The sequence below is a fragment of the Tenrec ecaudatus genome, chromosome 2 (assembly GCF_050624435.1).
Source record: "Tenrec ecaudatus isolate mTenEca1 chromosome 2, mTenEca1.hap1, whole genome shotgun sequence".
Classification (NCBI taxonomy): Eukaryota; Metazoa; Chordata; class Mammalia; order Afrosoricida; family Tenrecidae; genus Tenrec; species Tenrec ecaudatus.
The window spans coordinates 286643443-286666618 of record NC_134531.1 but is presented as its reverse complement, the minus strand read 5'-3'; the positions used below and the strand labels follow the sequence as shown (position 1 = coordinate 286666618).

The 23176-nt window shown below is 37.4% G+C and overlaps 1 protein-coding gene across 6 annotated transcripts in view; it reads right to left on the bottom strand.

Moving 5' to 3' along the window:
* The window catches only part of ZBTB20 (zinc finger and BTB domain containing 20), a 968716-nt gene that overhangs the window by 705866 nt on the left and 239674 nt on the right, over positions 1–23176 (bottom strand). For all 6 annotated transcript variants that reach the window (XM_075542488.1, XM_075542504.1, XM_075542495.1 and 3 more), the window contains exon 3: positions 18071–18116. The gene's annotated coding sequence lies outside the window, so the exon portion shown is untranslated. The remainder of the gene's footprint in view (positions 1–18070; positions 18117–23176) is intronic.

The following is a 23176-nucleotide window of genomic DNA, read 5'->3' as shown; positions in this document are numbered from 1 at the left end:
TCACAAATTAAAACACAAAATAAATTTTAGAATATGAGGCTTAAGTATGACGGTGGTCCTGATACACAATATTTTTGGCATTTAAGCATATTATTTTATAGCAAAATTCTTGTCATATTTTAGATGATAAATTATTCAATCATCTCAGTTACATAGTAGAAATTGTAGACAGTGCATAATTTGAGAGTTTTTTTTCATTTTCTTATAGTTTCTAATACTTTGAAAATAATAGGTCAGTGGGAATTTCTTTGGATAATATTCAATTATACAACTTTTTCCATAGCTACCAATAATATCCTATTTTGAACTACAAATTAGATTTAGGTAAACTCTATCAAAAGGTATAGTGAGAAATTTTTAGTTTCCCAAGCTAAAAATAATAATAAACCTACTCAGTTACAACACAACCATTTCTAAAACTTTAGATTTGATTCTGGTTTTGAAATGTTCAAATTAGGTTGTCTACTTCCCTGTGAATTTTTTATATAGTATCAGCCTGGGCCATGGTAATACAGTCATCTATTATTGCATCAAGCAATGGGAAAAATGATGTCGTGAGTGCAATGTTGATTAGATACATTACACTCAGGAAAATTCAATCAAATCTCATCAATTTCAATAATTCACTACCACACATGCTTTCTAGTTATGGATAAACAATTTAATTTTGAATGAGGCATTTGGAAGAATTTCTGATGAAAACAGAGATAAAAACAATCTAGCTGTGCTCAATTCAAATGGTAAGATAACTAACTACATATTCTGAAAAATGGCTCTGCTAAACCTTGGGCTACTGTGATGGTAATATGCAGTCCTGATATACAGAATAAAAGAGTAATGTAGATGACTTGTCAAAGGGAGGAAGGGAAGCTCAGAGTCACTGTGGTTCTCCTACCCAATTCCTTGGTTCCAGTGTCAACAATGGAATTGCTAGAAAAAGCTAAGTTGCAGTCCCTTTTTAGTGAACAAGTTTATTTTGGCTTGGCAGAAATAAATTTTTAAGGAGCTATAGTTAAGCATATTTAATCTCTTCTTGAATGGTTTATTATCCCCGTGGCTACACTCGGGATAGAGAGAAGTGGCCACTGGTTGCCCTTCCAGTGTGAACTTTCCATCGTCAATGAGCAAGATTGGCCCTCTGTTCGTTTGTCATCCTCCTCTGCCCCCACTTTAATACACACACTTTGGAAGAGCAACCTTAAGAAATCTGTAAGAGCCAGCGGTCTTATTTCTTATACTCAAGATCATTCCTTGACTGGATCCTTCATATTATCCAGATTTTTCTTCACCTATTATTTCCGCTAAAAGGATACCTAAGATTTAATCTCCCCAGCCCTAGTCACTTTCTATCTTACAGTTATCAGTTGTACCTATTTCCTGCATACCATTTAACACTTTCTAAATACATTTTTTTCCTATTTATACTTTATTCATTGGTTTTCCCCACTGGCTCATGTTAGCTCCTTGAGTAAAGGAGCATATCGCCTGTCCAGAGTTCCCTTATTCAGAGATCTATCTCCAGTGCCTGGAACCAGGCCTGACCTATAATAGTTCACTCATCATAGAAAAGTAATTTATACAAGAAGAAATCTGCAAAGTAGCAAGAAGAGACCTTCATTTTTGATTTTATAGCAGCAGAAACAGCAATACAATGTAGAATAACCAAACTCAGTTACTATACTTTGGGTATAAAGCATAGTTTTCAAACCAAAATCATATTTTTACATTAAACTTTGATACAATTTAAAAGGTGATTTAATCTCTCTTTTCAGTTTTCTTTCATATCTCTTTTGTTAGGGGTAAGGAAGGTCCGTGAATTTCACTGTGCAGTCACCTAGCACAATGCCCCAGAGCCCACCCCACCCGCCCTCTACATACAGCTAAATTTCGGGTACACATGGTACTTAGTTGGTTGTATTTGGAGATTATTTTATTTAAAAATCTGTAACTGATAATTTAGGTCAGGAATGAAGTTATTAGCAAGTACCATGGATTACGAAAGCACATCTTTGGCGTCTCAGCACACAGGAGACCTGGATACTAACAAAAGTGCGCTTGCAGTCTGTGCTGCAATTGCAGAGCGACTGTAACAAACACACTGGTTACCAAGTCTATGCTTTAAGTTTGTCATCTATAATGAAAAGTGGCTTCCTTTTTGAAACAGTATGAATGATAATGTGTCATAATTCAATTAAAAAACCGAGGTGCAATATATATTTTATATATACTGAACAGAATAAACTTTGTAAAATACAGAAGGAACAAATTGATGGGTTAAAACACAAATATGCTTTCCATATATACTTCGTGCAGAGAAACGGGGCTAGAGTTTTTGTACTCATCAAGTCTCAAAAAACAGGAATTGGTCACAGTACTTTTATAAATGCAATGGAGACGTTAAAGACTCCAGTTTACAGTAGCACACAAGGTCAGAAAGAGCTCATGATCAAACAACTTTTAGTGGTATTATCTAGTAGCAGCAATATACTACTAACTAACAGGAATATACTGCCCTCTACTTGAAGTTGTTTCCTCATATCCAATGGAGAGATGCCCTCTTCTAATTTTATCCTTTCAAAAAACCAGAAACGTGTCTTGCACTGGTAGATTGGCTTTTTCTTTCCTTCATTTTTCATGAAAATTAATAGATCTACAATTTAGAAAGTTAAACTGCTACACTAAAGTGAAGAATTAAAGGTAATGTTATGGTAGTTTCCAATCAATAGCAAAGGTAGTTTACAATCAATACCATAATGTTATGGTAGTTTCCAATCAACAACAAAATTTATGATGCTTAATAATTAGAATCAGAGAGTAATTATTATTTTGTATGGATTACACTGAAATATGACATTACATACATTTACCAGAAACTTTTTTTTCATTTTGGCCTACATTATCTATGAGCCTGGTGACTTGGTGGTTAAAATATTTAATTGTTAACCAAAAGGTCAGTAGCTTGAACCTACTGGCTGTTTAATAGGTAAAAGATGTGGTTGCAGGTTGCCATAAACATTACAACCTAGGAAATCCAATAGGGGAGTTTTAAGCTCTTACTGGGTTAAAATTGACCTGATAGCACTGGTTTTTGTTGCTGCTATTTTATCCCATCTTGAAATGCCAAGGATTCAAAGGGATCTTCATGTTCATGAATAAGGTGTATTATCAAAAAAATAACCTGCATGGATTAAAAACCGTTTTGCATCAAAATAAAGTCATACTATCTTGTTACAACTGGTCTAAATAGGATTTACTTTGAGGCACTAAGAATAAGACATCAAATTGAAGAGAAGCCTTCTCATAACAACATTTATTCAGCAAAAATTGAAGCATATTTATGATGAAACTTGGGTGAAAGAACGATGAAGTCAGTGATGCCCTCTGAAAAATGTATCAGTGAAATATCTCAAGAAATCCACAATTTATAAGTAGATAACTGGTTTTAAGCAGGAGTACCATGATGTTGAAGAGGAAGCCAGGCAGCAGCAGCCCATCTAGCAATTTAGGAGAACAACAATTCATCTTGTCTGTGCCTTCCCTGAAGAAGAGCAATAATTAACAGAAGAAACAATATCTGACACTGATGTAGGCACTTCAATTGGTCCACCTTACACAATTCTGACTGAAAAATTAAAGTGGAGTGAACTCTCTGATTGATAGATATCCAAAACTGCTACACCCAATTTGCTGCAAATAAAAGCAGATCTTTTAATAGCAATTTTAGACAAGTGGAATTAAAATACTGAAGCATTTCTTAATATATTAATAATAGGAGATGTAGGATAGCTTTATTAACATTGTCCTGAAGACAAAGTGCAATCAAAGTAATAGCTAACAAGAGAAGTTAAATGGTCCAGTAAAATCCTAAGTGGACCTCCCAAGACAAAGGTTATGATCATGGTTTTTTTGGATGCTCAAGACATTTTTCTTGTTCAGTTTCTTGAGGGTCAAAGAATGATAACACCTACCTCTTAAGTATGTTTTAAGAAAGCCAAAATTTTACCAAAAATATGCTAGAGAAAGCTTCACCAGAGTCCTTTAATGAGTTCTTTCTCATTCCATTAAACAAAAAAGAGAAATTCTGTAATACATTTGATGAGAAAGCATTTGATATCTACCATGTAGTCCTGATTTGGTTTCTTTTGATGTCATATTTTCCAATCTTAAAAAAAATGGACACTGCTTTTCTTCATTCAATATGTAAAATATATTTATCACATTGTTTAGTTCCCAGGATTCTTAGTTCTTTAGGAATGGACTAATTAATGGCTATCATTGCTTATAAAAGTATCTCTATCTGGATGAAATTTGTGGTAGTTATATAATCATTTGTCAATTTGAGGATTAAGAATGTAAGGATGGAGTCTAGCCTGTCAATCAAGATATAACCAATGAGGTTTCTATGGGGGTATGGCCTTCTCCTGAGAATTCTGGGAATTCCTGAATTTCCTCCTTGGAAGCAGGAGATTCTCTCTGCGCACTCCCTGGGAGACATTACCAGTGCCAAAACACATGGAACTATCCTACTGCCCTGAGCATGAAAAGCCACATGGATGTACCCTGATACAACTGGACCTTTGAAATTGGAGAAGCCACGTAGAGACCCCTGCTGGGGCTGAGATACTTACAATGCCAATGGATCCAAAGACCTTCTACCCACTGGCCGGTGATCATCCTGTATTTGGTGTCACTGCATTTGTCCCGTGAGTCTGAAGAGGACTTTATAGATTGGTATGGAACATATGGGCTAATATCGGACTTATGGGTTTGGACTGGACTGGATTGGGATGCTTTCTTAATGTACAATTACCCTTTATATAAAACTCTCTCTTATCTACATATGAGTGTCAATGGATTTGTTTCTCAAGTCTACCCAGACTAACACAGAATTTATGTTGAAACATAAAGCTTATGTTTTCTTATTTTTATCTGGTAATTCCATTTTCACATGAATTCTTTAAAGTGTCCATATATACGGCTTTGCTTGAAGCATCAGACCAGTTCAGTTAAAGGCTATGTTTGAAATGTTCCTGATACACAAAACTATAATTTCTTAAAAGTAATACCACACTTAACTACTCTACTTCTCCCCCAAATTCAAGACATAAAATGAGCATTTAAGTTCATTCTCAGTATATCTGTTTTTTCTCTATACTAACAACGTGTTATACTTAAATCAAAAAGTTCAGCAACCTTAAGTTTTTCAAAATATTATTGGAAAAGGGTAACAGAAGAGGGTATAAACAGCTCAACCTCAGAGCCACTACGGTGGCTCTACAGTGACAAGACCTTCAGTCTAGGAGTTTGCACCCAGAGCTCTATTACAAAGAAGATGGCTGTCCATACTATGTTACCTGTTGTTTACAATACACACACACATATCAGTGGTAATAAGGGTTTTAAAAGAAAAGAGGTTGTTGGCTAATGTGTGAAGAAGGCTGACCATGACAAAGATATGAGAGAGATTATTTCAGATGTGACCCACAATAAATGCAAGTCTGCATTCATATAAGTTGCCAGATTTGGGTAGAAAGAGCAAAAATGGTTCTTCCAAGGACCTCTCTATCCATAATCTTGAATCTTATCCATTCTACTCCATATCCTAAGCATAAAACTCTATCTCTCATATACAGGACATATTAAGCTAATTTGAATAGCCAGGGCTGAATGATACAGAAAGCATCAGAAGTCAGTGTATCTGAAAGAACTGATCAACATGCAACCAATTCACAAAGCAGCATTTGATTAAGAACCAACCTGACTGAAAGAAATCTAAATTGAAGCCATTTCTGAGAAACAAGGCTCCGTGAAGTGATGAATACCAAAGACATGTTCAACCGGTGGTTGAAGCACTCTCTCCGCCATAATAAGAGATGCGGAGGACAGCCTCCTGCTCGACTAACTAGAAGTGATCCATATGAACTCATTCCAAAGAAAGGTGAAGCAACAAAATGCAGAGTGATAGGAAAAGAGCACTGATCCCTCATGCAAGTCAAATTTTCCTGAAGATAACTCAGAAAAGGTTGCAGTTATACACTGACAAGGGGCTGTCCGAAATTCAGACCAGATTAAGACATGGGCAGGGAACAAGAGATAGCATTGGTGATGCCAGAGAGGACTGATTTCATGGAACTGAACAACAGCAGGTTTTCTCTCTCTTTCCTAAATTTTTTCCTCCTCGTGAGCAAGTAGGGAACACAAAATTTCAGTAAATCTATTTAGAATTAAAGATTAATTACATGTTTATTTACAAGCAGAGTAAAGGATAAACAGGTAACAAATGAAGAAAACCTCAGTGATACTATTACTAAACTCTGCTTTCTTTGCTTTAAATTCCCTCTGGAATAGATTACCTGTAGAGGATAAATAAAAAGAAAATATGCTATCACAGAAATAAAGGGACTAAAACAATTTGCACAAGTGAATGATTAGATGTAAGCATGAGATGTGTAAAATGGATAACTAAGAAAGAGTTACTTTAATATACATATTATTAATATGAAATTTTATTATAAATGAGAGATAATTATTATTGAGGAGCAAGTAATTTAGCAATAATATTAGCAATGACAGGCCTCAGGAGTTTTTATTGAATTCTTGCTTATTTTTGGTGAACTGTGATACTCTATTCAAAATATATAGTCAATTTGATATCACCAGAGAAAATAATATGAATGGTGAAGGAAAATGACCTACGTAATAAATAAGATGACATAATTTATCACATGGTTTTTGTGTGGAACCATGATGCTGATAAAGGGGAAGCACAAGAAGAAGAGCTAACTTATAATTTTAAAAGTACATTGCTATCTGGACACTTCTAATTTATAGGTGAGGAAACTGGATCTCAAGGTGCATGAGAAACTGCTCACCAGCAATAAAGAAAAATGCAGAAATTTAACTCTAAATCTTTTGTTTCCAGCACCATTAACTTTCCAGTATAGCATAGACTCTGTATTTCCCAAAGTCTGGAATACATAGTAATATTCTTTAAAACTACGGTGAAAATAACTGTATCTAGATCAAGGGGCAATTGACTGCACAGAATGAAGGGAATATTCTATGGCTTAAAACCAGGAAAGAAGCGCATCAGGGTTGTATCCTTCCACTCTATATTTATTCAATCTGTATGCACAGTAAATAACCCCAGGGCTGGACAATATGAAGAATAAGGCGTCAGGATTAGTGGAAGATTCACTAGCAACCTTTTTTTATAAAGATGACACAAACTTGATTGCTGAATGTGACAAGGCTGGAAGTACTCACCAGTGAAAACCAGAGACTTCAGTCTTCTACATATAGATTTCAACTCAATGTCAAGAAAGGAAAAAATCCTTACAGTGGGACTAATAGATAGCATCATGATAAATGGAGAAATCATTGTTGAAGTTTTCAGGAATCCACAATTAACACGAATGGGAGCAGCAGTCAAGAAATCAAATGGCATATCATTTTAAGTAAAACTGCTACATAGACTGCAAAGTATTAAGAGCAAAGACATCACTTTGAGGACTAAGGTACACCTGACTCAAGCCACAGTATTTTCAATGTCCTCATATGCATGTGAAAGCTGGGCAATGAGTAGGGGAGATCAAAGAAGAATTGATGCATTCCAATGATAGTTTTGCTAAAGATATTAAATGTACCATGGACTGTCAGAAGAAGGAACAATTCCGTGTTGGAGTAAATACGGCCAGAAAGCTGTGCCTCTGAATCGAGTATAGTGAGATTTTTGTCTCATGTACTTGGGACATGTAATCAGGTTAGGTCAGTCCTGGAAAAGGGCATTGTGCTGGGTAAAACAGAAGGTCACTGAAAAAGAGGAACCCCCTCAAAGAGACTGGCTGGCACCGCAGCTGCAACGATGGGCTCAGGGTTGGCAATGGCAGTGAGAACAACATATGACTTGGCTGTTTGCATTGTATTGGACACAGGGATGCTATGAATTGGAATAGAACGCCAAGGTACCTCATAAAAATATGGTTATAATAGAAATTGTCCAAGTCAGTTTTAAGAACAGCACATAAAAACCTGCTTTCCCAAAAGTATTGTTGGTATATAAATATCTAGGGTGGAGGGGAACTCTTTAAATCTACTTCAATTTTTAACACAGAAACTTGGCAGTGAAAAGGTGCTTTCAAAGCTGTGAAGTAAATTGTGTACTATAAAAGAAAGAATAAGAACCTATAGAAACATATCATAATTCAGATAGGAGGATTCAGGAAATTTTCTCTGACTCAGTATTATATAATAAATAATAATATAATATTTAAGAATGCAGTCTAGCAAAAGAGAAAACACGAAACTAATAATTACATAACTTTTTGTATACAATTGAGATCTATTCATTGTGTGACTTGACTACACTGCATTTACTCACACCACTCCCCAGGGAAAAAGATGCTCTACTTTCTTATTTCTAGTCCTGTTTCACACTCCCCACAGCTTCCTGCCAAGACACAGTGCAAGCCCTGCCTCTCCCGAGCAATTTCCAGGACCATATACTATACCTGCACACTATACTTGCATTGAATCTCTTCCGCGCTTACTAACTTTTTCAATGCTGATCAGTTGAGTTTTATCTCACATGTCAATTCTCATCAATAGATAATAGTTGTCCAAAGTGTTGTTTTCAAGAGGATTCTGACCCTTACTTCTGGTTTGGTAGCAGAGGGAATAAGTAGATTAGTAGATATCACTACATGGTGCACATGGTTGATCATTTGACTGCTAACTGAAAAGGTTTGAGTCTAGTCTACACAGAGATGCTTCAGAAGAAAGGCCTGGCAATACTCTTCTGAAGAGTCAGCCATTGGAAACGGTATAAAGCCCAGTTGTACTTTGAAGCTCATGGAGTTAGGATGAGTTATAACCAACTCAACAGCAACTGGCTACTGTTCCATCCTACGATGAATGGGCAGCAAGAGAAAATGCGGGCATCAAATCTAGAGCATTAACCTGATAATGAATGTATTTGATTATATATTGTTACTTTTACAACATTCACTGGACATTGACTCTTGGTCCAGATAATGCATTTGACCGAGTGCCTTATTTTATTCTAAAATCTTTAAGCACATCATGATTCGTGTAGATATCTGCTGGTGATAATAAAATAACTATTTAGGAATCTATTCCTAACTTCTATTTATAATTTCCATTTCCATTTTAGCATCTCTTCAAAGGTTATCAACACCAAGCCCATTTTAGAGAAACTTAGCAGTGTAAGTTTGAAAATTTAAAATATATTCTTTTACAATCTCAATTCTTAAATTAAACATTAGTAAATTGTTAATATTTAGGGATACTTAAGACTTCAATAAAATAATATAAAGAAGGCACAGCAAACAGCAGTATTCTTAACATGGATTGACCATTTTTCTGAATTTCAAATCTGTACTTTTGTATATTTTTCATACTTAACATATTCTCGAATCTGTTTCCCTTTCTTTGTAGACTGCATACCTCTGCCCATAGTAAGTGGTTTAGCACTGACATTAGAGAAATAGTTCGGTTTTACATTCCCCCCTGCTAAGGAAGTGTATTTATCATATTCCATAAAAGCTCAGTTTGTTATACATTAACTGCTCATTCTCTGTGCCAGTAAGACTGTGTTGGAACAGCAAATGAATTTGGTGTGTTCATTTAAATGATTCTGCAAACCACAGGCAACCCAGTTGTCTAATGGTAAGAGAGCCCCAAAGCCACCTGATCACCATTACGCTCCCTTGTTTTTTTGGACTAGCATGGTCAGTCCTGTCAGAATCTCCGCACAGCGAGGAAGGAAAAGGAGAAGTACACCCCAAACCTAAGCATGGAAAAAGGTTTTATTAAGTCAGGCACCAGTGATGATGCGGCTAGGTTGGAAAGGGAATGGGATATAGGATCTCGAGTGCTTTATCTGCTCCAAGACCAATGCTGGTTTTGGCACTTCATTCACTCTAGTGAGTTGCAAAAAAACAAGCAGGTGCTAGCAATCAGACAGACCACATGCCAGCTACAGCTGCTTCAAACTGATTCAATTACATCTGCCTGAATGGTCCCAGGACATCAACCTAGGAAGCGTTCTATAGGTTGCAAGGAGACCTAGTCCATTTGGTGAACAAGTGGCCCTGAGATAGCCTCCACGTTTTTCTATACGTGATCATTCCAACCTCAGGTGTAGGAAAACATGCATGAAAAGAATGTGATTTTTAAAATTCACTTTAAATTAAGAATTAGTTGAAGAGAGCACAAAGAGCCCCTTTGAATTCTCATGTTTAAAATCCAAGGTCTTACGGATCCTTTGAACAGCCTGGTTTTGTGAGAACATTTCCCAAATCAGTGGGTACAGCACATTTACAGAACATGCTCTTGGGATCTGGACTTCGCTCCAAACCTTGTTTGTACAAAAAGGGGCCAAGCAGCTGGGAAATTCTGGAGTGGAGTGTGTCCTCATTAGCTCCCATCTGCCACCAGAACTCAGCTCATGGCAAGTTTGGCTAAGTCCTGGTGTACTCAGGTCCAAATGTGGGTCAGTTTTAATTACACTATACAGAATTCAGTGTGCAGTTTTTAAATCCTTATTATACAGCACAAAGGGATGGGCAGCTCTCCAGGTAATCAATTTTTTAAAAGTACATATATAAAAATTTTAAACCAAGCTAGACAGACAGTGGGTGGGTGGGTGGGAGGGGGGTCTCATAAATCAGTATACAAGGGTTAGTTAAGAGAATTATTAGTGAAATTGGGTCATGGGAAAGTTTTGCTTTAAAACTTCAAAGTGAGAGACAAATGTTTGTCAAGAGTAAGATGAGGGACTTTTATAAGGTAGGCACAATACCCCTTGTTCTTTAGTAAGTTGGAGGCTCTGGCCAAATTACAATAAAGGCCTACAAGAGCACAGACCGGTTCAGACAAACAGAACTATTCCTTAGTTTGCCTTTCTTTACACTCACCCCTTTCATTGGTTATCGTCTGAGGCAGAGATTGTACAAAATGAAAGGAAAAATCAGGAAGTAGCTCTTAAAAGTTAGGAAAAAGAATGAAAGCTAAAATGAGGGAAGAGAACAGCCCAGCAGAGAGCACATGTGCCGAGTAGCAGAGTCTGGGCATGACTTGGCTCTACATACAATGCACACAAATGGGGCCAGAATCAATCCATGCAGTCCACGTGCAGAATCCACACTGCCCAAAAGCTTCATCAAGCTCAGGAGAATAAAGCACTAGGTCTTCAAAGGCAACGGTCAGGGAAAATCCAAGTGTGAGGACACAGGCAGTCAGTGATTGGGCATTTGTGCAATGGGCACAATGTACCACTTTTGATGGATAAAATGTTCTTTGGCACAAGCCCCAATGACAGAGAAAAAAACGTAAATGCTCAGGGTATTGTGTGAGCTTGTGACTGAGTTGTTATTGAGCTTATCCATTAATAAGGCAGCATGAAATTCTGGGCTAAAATAACAGCCTTTAATACTTGCTAACTGTGTGACCTTGTAAAATGGCTAATCCTCCCTGAGATTCAGTTGTTTGGGTTTTACCTATCTATAAAATGTGGGAAGCAATAACCCCCGTTTTATAATAGGGCTGTTGTAAAGATTATAAATAATATACATACATCCGGAATATAGAAATGCTAAATATGATTAATCCAGCTAGCTAGAATGCTCATTAATCATTTATGTTTGTCTTGACACATCATGGTAAACACTGTTCATGTGACATTATCCAAGCCAACTCCATTAACTCTGCTGAACAACGGGTAGTCCATATATTACTTAGTGGTTTTTCCCCCCCAAAATCTCTTTTCTGATTACTGTTCAGGAAGATACTGCTGCAATATAAACAGCCTGGCAGAAGAAAATGGTTTACTATAATTAAGATCATCTAACTTTTATTAAAGATAATTAAGGGAAAATCATGCACACAAATTCGCGAATCCACTTTTCTACTGTTGGGGGAGTTTGCACAGGAGGATATCAGAACGTTTTATCACACTAATTTTTTTTTTCAGTTTAAAAGCATGAAAAGAAAACTTTATAGTACCCCTATGGCATAGCGTTTACCTGTTGGACTGCTAATTCAAAGTCCTCAGTTCAAAATCACCAGCCACTCCGAGGGAGACAGACAGGGCTCTAGACTCCTATGAAGAGTTAGGGTCTTGGAAACTCGCCTAGGCAGTTCCACCCTGTCCTGTAGAGTCAACTTGAGGGTGGTGATTTTGGTTTGGTTTGCCTTACTGACAGTCTCCCTAAAACTGAGGGCACTGAGGTTGCCATAATCTGGCCAACAGAATCTCCTTTACTTCCAGAGGATACTTGTAAGAAAACATGAGTTAAGTCACTAGTAAAGATGCTTCACTATTGGCTAGAGACTGGTTTTAAGGGTATCTGACTTTCCAAAGCAGGATTGCCAGTTGTCTAGGGTCCTGTAACAACTACCTCCATTGAGAGGCCTATTTCCAGCCACAATTATCAGACCTTGAAGTAAATGGGATTATCCTCTGATATAGTTGAAGTTTATTGTGCCAACCTGGCGGATAAACACATGTGGGGTTCATTGAAGGGTGGAGAGAGAAATGGCTCGGTGAGCCTCGCCTTTGTAGTTCTTGGGTCTCTTGCTTTCTGATGGTCAGACCAGGGTGCAGCTGCCTTAGCCAGTTTCCTGCTTCAGCTTGCAAGGCTCACTTCCTGTGAGCCTTTAGGAGAATCCACATGGACCTACCCCGATGCAGCCCTGGGTGCTAGAGCAGCTGTGTGGAGACCCCTGCCAGCACTTAGATGCTTACATGTTCACTGAATTGGCTTTCCTCCTTCAGTTGGCATCATTGCATGTGTTTTGTGAAATGGAGGAGGACTTTGTGGATTAGTGTCAGAATTATGGAGTCTTGGGCAGCACTGGGTTGGGATGTTTCCTTAATGTACACTTAACCTTTATATAAAACTCTCTCTTATACATGTGTTTCTGTGGATTTGATTCTCCAAAGTACCCAGACTAACACACCCTCATCTTAAGTTTTACATTAAACATCCCCAGTCTACTACATAAATTTAGTGTAGATAGTTACAAAGTGTGAGTCTAACCATACTGAGATATTAAACAATTATTAACAGGGAGACACGATTAACTTTACCAAACTTAACCTTCTTGGTGGTGAATCCCTCATCTTTTCCTAATATGTATACAGCCCATTGTAATAACTTAGCATGAACAGAAAAGAGAGATCAAGTATTATGAAATACTTGTGAATGCTGTGTAACAAAATATTTGGTAAAGGCTTCTTAATTCAGGCAACCTTGGACAGGTCATGCAGTTACCTAGTTGTGGAGTTGGATGTTCACTTCAGACCAGTTGAACTCCAAACTCCTATATTCAACCTCAGATAAGAGGTTTAGAATCCAAATATCCTAAGAGCATCATCACCTTCCAAAGTTGCTGATTTAGTAAAGAATTTAAGCATCTGAAGTCTCATACATAGTTATCTTGTTAAACAAAACTCAATTTATCCTCCTTGTGAAGAAAGCAGTGTTATTCACAAGCTCATGATGAAAGGCTTCACAACCAATTCAGACAACACCAATTTCATTTATGCGAGAGAACACCTATGATTTGGCCTCGACATGATGGCAGTAGTTGAGTGAGAGGTTGTCTAGATCCAGTGTAGTTATCAGTCTGTCTCATGGTTAGTGTCCAGCAACTTGGCATAGTTCACTTACTTCTTGGAGGCAATCAATCATTGCTTTAGTCACTAGTAGGGTTTATTTTTTTTTAATTTTTATATTTAGAAAGATAATCTACCAGTGGGAGCAAGATAATTTACCTTAGACCAAAAGCCAAGAGTTTTGGGTTCACATATTCTGTCTCCTACCTACTACACTGATAAACCCTGGCAAGCACCTAGATCTTTCTGGACGTATTTACTCATTATAGGTAAAATAAAGAAATAGAATAGGTGACCATTAATGTCTCTTCAAGTTCTAATAGCATAATACTTTTTTAATACAAAATTTCTAACCCGGGAAGCAGAGGTAGCATTGGATGGAACATTGCCAAGGCTCTATGTGATAATAGCCATTGGTGAATCCCTGCCCAGGCATACTTAGATGGCCTCTCTTCTGATCTAAGTTTTGGGAGTTGTGGTGAGGGAAAAGGCAGTGGTGGTGACATAAATAGTATCAGTATAGACTAAATCTAATGAGCATGAATTATAGGCCATGCGTTGAGCTGAGAATGATTTTGAGAATGGCGCAAGACCAGCATGTGTTTTCTTCTGTTATACAAAGGGTCACTATGAGTTTGAACTGACTGGATGGAACATAATCACAAATAAGAGTCGAACTATAATAATACAAGTTAGATAGTATTATCTTCAAATTTTATAATTGAGAACATAAAGAAAAAGGTTAGGGAACTTGCCTGGGTTCTTACTACGACTAAGTGCAGGCATCTGTTTCTCCCACTTATCTGTGTACCGTTGAGAACAGACTGTGTCTTAATCCTTTGGTCTAGCACTACGTCTGGAAAAGAGTAAGCACTAATCTACTGTATGGGGAAAAGAGGATAAGGAAATGAGGAAAATCAGAAGGAAGAGGCAAAAGGGAAGAAATATTCTATCTAGGACATACCCCTCACACACACCCTCACTCACTATCTTCAAGTGGATTCCAATTGATAACAACACTGTAGGACAGAAAAAAGCTGTCTCTGTGGGTTTTGGAGACTATAATTCTTTATGGGAGTAGAAAGTCTCTTTCTTGCACAGAGTTTCTGTTTGTTTAGAATTACCAATCTAAATTTAGAATTTTAATTTAAAACTAGCACCCCAAGAAGAAGCCCACTACATGACCACAGCTGGAAGACATACTATAGTCTTGATATGTTCTTCCTTTGTCCCTTTAGCCCCAGAATCACAGGAAAATCTGCAATTATGCTCAGGAGTCTCAAGGCTTGGTATTATCTCTGTTCTTGGGATTCCATATCATAATTCCTAGTATAGGCTATTCAACTGGCTGCCGTAATGTGGTTTAATTATTGTATAAAGGCTGACAAATGCCATTGTCTCACCTCTTCACATCTAATTGTTGAGATTAACAGAGGAACAGAGTTTAATATACCACACTACAGTTCAGAAAATTAAAAAAAAATGTCCTTGACATTGGCTTATAACACACATATGTAAACTAAGGTGAAAGAAAAACTGTTCCCAGAACAATGCTGTGTCCATGACTTCAAGAACTCAGGCCTGTCATCTACCAGTGGCACAAAAGTTTGAGCAGCTGAAACAAAACCACTCAGATGAGACAAAGGCTCAGTAAAAAACCTGTGATCGTCATATGTGACTGCTTCAGGACACAGTAAATGAAACTTTCTCACTGCTACTGAGTGGATTCCAACTCACAGTGATGCTATAGGACGGAGCAGAACCGCAAGAGATTAAGTTTTTACAAGACTAGATAGCCTCATCTTTGGATTCCAATAGTCTATTTTGCGGTTAAGCGACCAAACCACCAGACGCTCCTTAATGAAACTATACAGGGGCCTATTTAAAGCAGGTTTTAGCAAGCCTGTTTTGAGTTTACATCTGGTGGCTCTACCTCTATTTATTTGTAGTTAGGATCACAACTAATCATCAATATGCATACAGTAAATGCAGGGCCCATTACTTCTGCTTAGCAAAGCAGTTGTCGATTTTTAGCATGAGCAAATTTTACTTGACCAGAAAAAAATTAACATGCTTTTTCACTTTTCTGTTTCTAGTGAGGTAGGAATAGGGAGAAAGACACACAGAGAGAGCAAGTGAACAAGCCAAGGGAGCACACTATAAAGCTAAGGCATTAATCATAAAACAGAAAACAGGTTTATTCCTATTCTATAAAATATTTTCAAGGTAACAAATAACTTAGTCATTTAATGCCTCAACCTTGTGTGTACAGTGTGAATAATATAATGAGTTTTCTCATAGGCAAAAAAATGGATAGAAAGCATATTGCAAATAGGGCTAGGCCAATTTCCAATGATAATAATGAAATAACAGTTTTACATGTCAATTTCTTAATTTAAAACATAATTTATCAATTTGATCCTACCTAGTCAGCAGCATGAGAACTAAAGGAAGTCCATTAAGATTCATCCAAAATGTTTGAGTAACAATTTCTACAACTCCTGAGCCCTCTATGGCTAATATAACTCCAGAAATGTTTCCCTACGTATACATCTACCCAACACTTACTACCCACCACGCACTGGAGGAGTCCTTTTGACATGATGGGCAATAATAGGGATGCTGGCCAAAAAGTTGTCAGTCAAGACCTATGAGGGAGAAAGATGAGGCTATCTGTTCTAGTCGGGGTTCCGTCTTGGAAAGCCCAGGGCGCAGTCCCACTCGGTCACAGAGGGCTGCTATGAGATGGACTTGACCCCATGGCAGTGAGGATGGTGTGGTTCTACATACAAGCTCTTTCATGGAGGGCCTGTGGCCAAGCTTCTACTCAGCTTTGCACCTATGTTTCTTACTCCTAAAAAAGCTAGTTAAATTTGTATTAGAGTAATTAATTTAAAAACAACAACAAAATAAAACATATTTCAAAATGAATACTCCTTGGTGATTTTTAAAATATATATTAAGAAAAGTAAGGCAAGTCATTTGGATAAGTTTTTAATAACTACAATTGGAGACTAATGAATAAATTAATTAAAGACTTCTACAGAGTAGAGTTTTGGCATTTAAACTATAGAATTCTATTAACCACAATTATGTAGTATTCATTATTTCCAAAATCTGTATTAAAGATACAGAAATTTGCCAATAAATTATATGGAGCCAGTAATCAAAAGAAACTTAATATCACTAACAGGGGGGGGGGAGGGGGAAACAACCAACCAACCAACCAAAAAATGACTTGGATTACATGAAATTAAAGGATAATATTCCAGCCTTAAAATCTACATCTGGATTTTAATTCCTCTTTAAATTTCACTTTTTTCCCTCCTCTTTCTCCCATGTCCATCCAACCTCAACTCATAGGCACGCATAAATCAAGAAATCATCTAATACTATACCCTTAAATTCTCTGCATATGCCCCATGTGTCCAGTAATAGCCAAATGCTTTCAAATCTGTTCAGCTAAATGGATCAATAACTACATCCAGCCTCATACAGTGGAATTGCCAACATGGTGAAATTGAACCAAACACAAAATGTCTTTACCGGGACAGAAATCATTAGCAACTCAGCTCTCTGGAGAGATCTACTCTCCCCAGGTAACCTTTGTAGAGGTTAGCACGCACATCGTCTAGGTTGTCAACAGCTGTGAAGAGCAGTTTTGACACAGGGAACAAAGGACTGGAGTAAACTCTCTGAGAGCAAGAAACCAGTGAGTTTTACAGTAAACCAATGTAATAGTTCAAGGTCTGTGTCAAGTAAAATATCTTTGAAACCAAAAGTACACAACAATCGGTAACAGCAAAAGCAAACTGCTAACAAGCTTCTCTGTGCTCTTGCTGGTATGACACAGCTGCAAGCAACAACTGAGCAGGTGCAACCAAGCTTTTGAGAATTGCTGCCTGTTGCCCAGGAACCACAGCACCACACATTTGAGATTTTTAAACAGGTGCAAACATTTTTTTCTCATCACTAGTGCTTGAGACAGTGCAGCAGACAGTACATCTGCACACAGCAGACACTCCTCACCTAAAGCAAGCACTACAGAAAATAAGCGCAAATGGCAAAAAAATTATAAAATAAAGCAATGTCAAAATCCTACTGGTTTTGCCACAGTCTGACCCCGTATCGGCAGTGCTTTGATACTACAGTTCCATAAAACACTCTCTAATCTCTTCAACAGATGAATGGCTTGTAATTAAAATTATTCTGCATCATCACATCTAAGAAATGTTTATTTGATACTTAGAATAGAGTGAAGTGAAATGTATGTATAAAATGTACTAGCCTTTGAAGCTGTCAATATTTACAAGTACCCCAAAATTAACATTTGCAAATTACTAAATCTATAACCGCTTAATACACCAAAATATAACAATTTGCCTATTAAATACATAGATTTACACAGCTTGAAGCTATTTATATACATACCTGCACATCTAAGGGACTAAGACAGACTTGGAATTTACCAGGTACCCTGCAATATAAAATAAAGATATCATATAAGTAGATTTTTACTGAGATTCACTATGTATGCTGAGACCACAGCATAACATAAAATGAATGAAGAAAGTGGAAAAATAGGAGTGATTATAGTAAATAAAAATAATTATTTTATCTGTATTTTACTTATAGAATATTTCAGATTACCTTAAATTCACATCATAGTGTGTATCAGATACACAGAGTCCCTTAGCAGTGACTTACAATGAGTCCCAAAAAAGGGACTAAGACTCACCCTGATCTCTGAAACACAAATGCTTTCAACAGAGGATGAGGCAAACACTTAAAAATGATTTTTTTTTTTGGTATCCCTCCAAGTCTTCCTAATACAAACATGACTGCTGCTCTCTAGAATGAAACCACTCAGATTCATCTGCACTCAGTTTGGTTGGAACATTGGTGAGAAAGAGAGGTGCATTTGCTGAGCAGTGCACACACACAGGCATAAATAGGAAAAGTAAACTTTGAATGCTCATTAACTTTACAACAGCAAACAGAAATGCAGAGTGAATGGAAAAGAAGTCTCACCAGACATAGTGCTTAATCTCTTAAAGGTCCAATTGCGCATTCCCACCCATCTGCAATGCACAATCACACCTGGACCCCACCACATCTGGTGGAACCCACATGAAATTGCAGATGAGCAAGCAAACGCAATCAAGCTGATGCCGCCTACCATGCTTAATACAAACTTACTGGGTTAAGGGGCCTTTGGCTCGACCTAACAGGCTGAGAAATCTGCCAGTCATGTGGGTGTCCATATAGAACACCAGACAAGTCTGGCTTAAAGAAAGCATGTAGAGTTTACAATTAGACTTAAAAATAATAATAATTTGAATATGGGTGGGAAACTGCTACAACACAATGCTTCCCCTTAAAATTTTCATAATCCTCTTTAAAAGCAAATGAGAAGGCTTAATATACATACCTTATATACTCGTGTACAAGCCGAATTTTTTCAGGACATTTTTAATGAAGTTTTGTGGTAAAATTTAAGGTGCCTCGACTGTTATTCTGGTTGGTTTATACTCGAGTATATATGGTACTTCTTCTGAACATAGTTAATGAAATAAATATTTTTTTAAATTAGTAAGTCCAGCTGATAATACCTGCTGAAAGTATGTAGAGGGTGATAACCAATTTTGATGATGGTTCAATGAAACAAACACCCATACGCTTCGAATGGGAAAGAGAAATGCTAAATATTCTCTGGAAAGCTATTTGGTAATATGTATCCAATGCTTGAGAAAGCTTTTAAAAAGTTAGTCATTTTAATTCTCGGGATCAATCTGACGTGACTAAACACCAACAGAGTTGTGCTTTGAAAGGTCATGTGTATCACAGTGGAAAGTGAAAGCAGCCCCACGTCCAACAATAGAGAGGCAATCAAAGTATCATGCAGCCACATGAAAGAACGTTTGGCAGCAATCTATAGGGTACCCGAAGAGAGCATTTTAGATCTTATGAGAAAAATACATTATAACATGATATAAACGTGTAGGTTTCTGATTACACAGAAAATGTGGAATTACATGGATAAGAAAATGAGAGGAAGGACACAAAAATACAAAGAGTGGTTACATGAGGGGGTTTCAATAAGTTCTTGGAAGCTTTCTATTATCTTTGGATTACATTTTTTTCCATGAAATTTTTGAAGTTCCTTCAGATATGGGTGATCAGATTATGGAAAGCATCCATTTTTAAAAATTTTCACTTCCACATATACTTAGTTTTCCATGATAACAATAGTACTATTGTAGTAGGAAAAATATTAGTTGGCAGGGTAGGTGGTAAAAGAAAAACTTATTAAGTACCATATGGAGGTCATGAATCTAACCTTCTTAAGAGAAATAAATTAATTCAGTCACACACAAAATCTCCTCAGGAGACTACCTACAGTGAGAAACATTGTCAGCGCTTCCTCCAAGGGGCACAGCCACGGTCTCTCTATCCCACGGCTTCAGTCGCCACTAGTATGGCAACAACACATTTTTAATCATCTGAGTAAAACTTCTTTAATTATGCAGAGTGAAATGATGGCAAGAACAATTTTTAAGACTGCAAATCTGTTCAACCTAGTAAAGACTAATTTATTCACTAAGTCAACAACACTGAGTGAACATTTATTATGTGTAGAGTGCTGTTTAGCTTTGTGAAGTATGAAAAGATAAATTAGGGCAGATCCTACCCGCACAGAGCTAACAGTTTAAAAGAACATCCTCCCCCACAAAAGTGTACAAACAGCTCAGATAAACATGCAAACACGACAGCATTTGTGACATAGCAGGCAGACTTTAAAGCAAGAAAACATTTACCCATCTACTCTATGAATCTTAAGTAACAACTGACCTGTTGCTACCATCTAGGACCCATTTTAGGTCATATGAAATGGAAAATCATGTGTACTAATGTGTACCACTTAGAAAACACATTAGTATACCACTTTATCTAAGACCTTAAGTAAGATTTTCTTTACGCAATCTACTTTTTGTTAATAACAGGGTTTTATATAAGAATCCAAGCATGAAGGAATATTAATGTGATCTAGGGTGCTAGACATGTAAGATTGTCTAAGATTATCTAAGGCCACATAAAGCATATGTGCAATTATTAACAGAGTGTAGTTATTTATTGGCAACTAAAGTAAATAAGAGAGTTACTTGTTAATCCTGCCTAAAGACCAGGTTATGACAACATCGTGAGGAGTCTTTAGAGAGCAGGTGAAAAATGCCGAGGGGCTGAGGGGCTATCCCTCCCTCGTAAACAATGGGGATAGGGAGGAATACCATTTCTGTGTGACAGTTAAAATAATTCAGCATAGCTATGCTCTCTGAGCAATTCCGTTTCTCTGGTAGGCTAAGGCATTGCAGGTGTCTGTCTTTCTGTAGCCAGGAGGAAACGATGGTTCCCAGGTTTGGGTCACTGAGGTCAGTTTGTGTGAAGTGGTGCCAAACACTGAGAGAAACAATTCCTGTGATCAATGATCCATAGATCCGGAACTCACAGAACTCTGAGCAGTGTAGAGCTCCACGCATGAAGTGGAATGGTAGTTTAAGTGCTTAGTTTTACAGCCAGACAAATCTAGACTAGAATTCCAGCTCTCCTTTGATTGTGTGATCTTGATGAAGTTATGATTTCTTGTTTTTTAAATGGTGATTGTGCTGTTTAGCGGAGAGGTTGGTTTGCAGCAGACACACGTCATAAGCATACATAGTAGCAAGCACAGCACGCATCATAAAATAAGCATGCCATAAGCAGCAGTTACTGCTACTGTCATAATCATATGAGGAAGTGACATGAAGCCCGTCCCATTCAGTTAAGCATCACTTTCCCACAAGGGGAGGGAGCAGAAAGAGATGCTTTGTGAATGCTATCACCCCACCCCTAGCACAGAAGCCCCACCAAGAGCCAGTTAGGTGTGATGTTCACAGAGCATCGCTGAGCCAGGTGACACTATGACAATATTAGTCGCCATAGTGGTCAACTGAAACCATTACTGAACAGGAAAGCAGCGGGCTCTCACTAAAACATGCGGCCGTACTCCCTAAATTGTCTCAGTGACTAATGAAAGATCATTTTCCATATCAAACGGAAACCAACAGGAAATAGAAGAGAGGGACAAAAAGAATATAATTACTCAGTTGGAACCTGGCCAATGAGCTGTGGGCTCCTTAATAATCATATTTGGGCAGGACCACCTTTTTATGTATTGTAAAGAGAACCCACAAATGATCTGAGTTCACATGTAATGTAAGGTTTGCAAACATATGTTAAAAAATATTGTAATCAGTTTTTATCTCAGGCCTTTGAGACAGAAATGAGTGAAAATGGCATTGTTTCGGCCTCATTAGTCTTTGTGGTTGGAGCATAACACAATTCCAGAGTTGTTAAAAGGTGTCTTCGGATTTCCATGCAAATTATGTAATGGCGAGAGTTGTTTCGGTCACGTGAGAATAAAGTTACTTCATCATCATTTTAGATGGAGAGAGGGTTTTTTGTTTGGGGGTGTTTTTTTGTGGCTTATTTTAAGGGGTGTGGTTTGTAAGTCCTTTTTGACATCCAGGTTGGCAAAGCTGTTTCCCCAACGGGCATTGAATAGGTCTAAATCTGTGTTGTGAAAAGTTAGAGAAAATTACTCTTCTTCCATAGTAGTTGGGCTTAGCTAGAGATGTGTGGTGCTTCTATGGCCTTAGTAGAATAAGCCCAATTCACTTAAAGAAATCAAATGGGATAGAAGCTCCATTATCAAAGTTTCAGTAAATAACAACAATAATAACAACCCCCTATGACTATGTAACTATATTCAGGAACATGTTCAACCCAGACTTGGTATGGGATGTGGAATGAGAGATTTCATTGTTTATGTCAAATGGATCTCGGCTGACTGTAGAAAATAACAAGAAATGTATGTATTTTACTATGGAAAAGCATTCATAATAACAATTTATGAGTAACACTGAAAAGAATGGAATTCCAGAACAATTAATTGTGCTCATGTGGCACCTGTACAGGAAAGAGGCAATTATTTCAACAGAACAAGAGGATACTGAGTGATTTAAAATCCAAAAAGTTGTACGGTGGGGTTATTCTCCCTCACCTTAACTTGTTCAATTTGTCTTCTGAGAAAATCCTTAGAGGGCTGGACTGGAGGAAGACCACAATGTCAGGATTGCAGGGAGACTTAATAATTTGCCTGCTCAAAGTGAAGTCTAATGGGAGGACTTATTGAAGAACACATAAAGACGCCAACTTCACTATAAGGTTTACAAACCAAAATCAAGCCAAGCCTTCTGCCATCACGTTGATAGATTCACAGAGACCCTATCAAAATAAAACTGCCCCATAGGGTTTCCCAGGCTGTAAATCTTTACAGAAGCAGACTGGAGCAGCTGATAAGTTTAACCACAGAGCCACCAGGGGTCACTTAATATCAATTAATATAGTTTTGTATAATCCTCACCTTAAAAAAAGTATCATAATAATAGCAAAGAAACTGAAGCTGTCAAGGATTTCATTTTGCCTGGATATACAAGC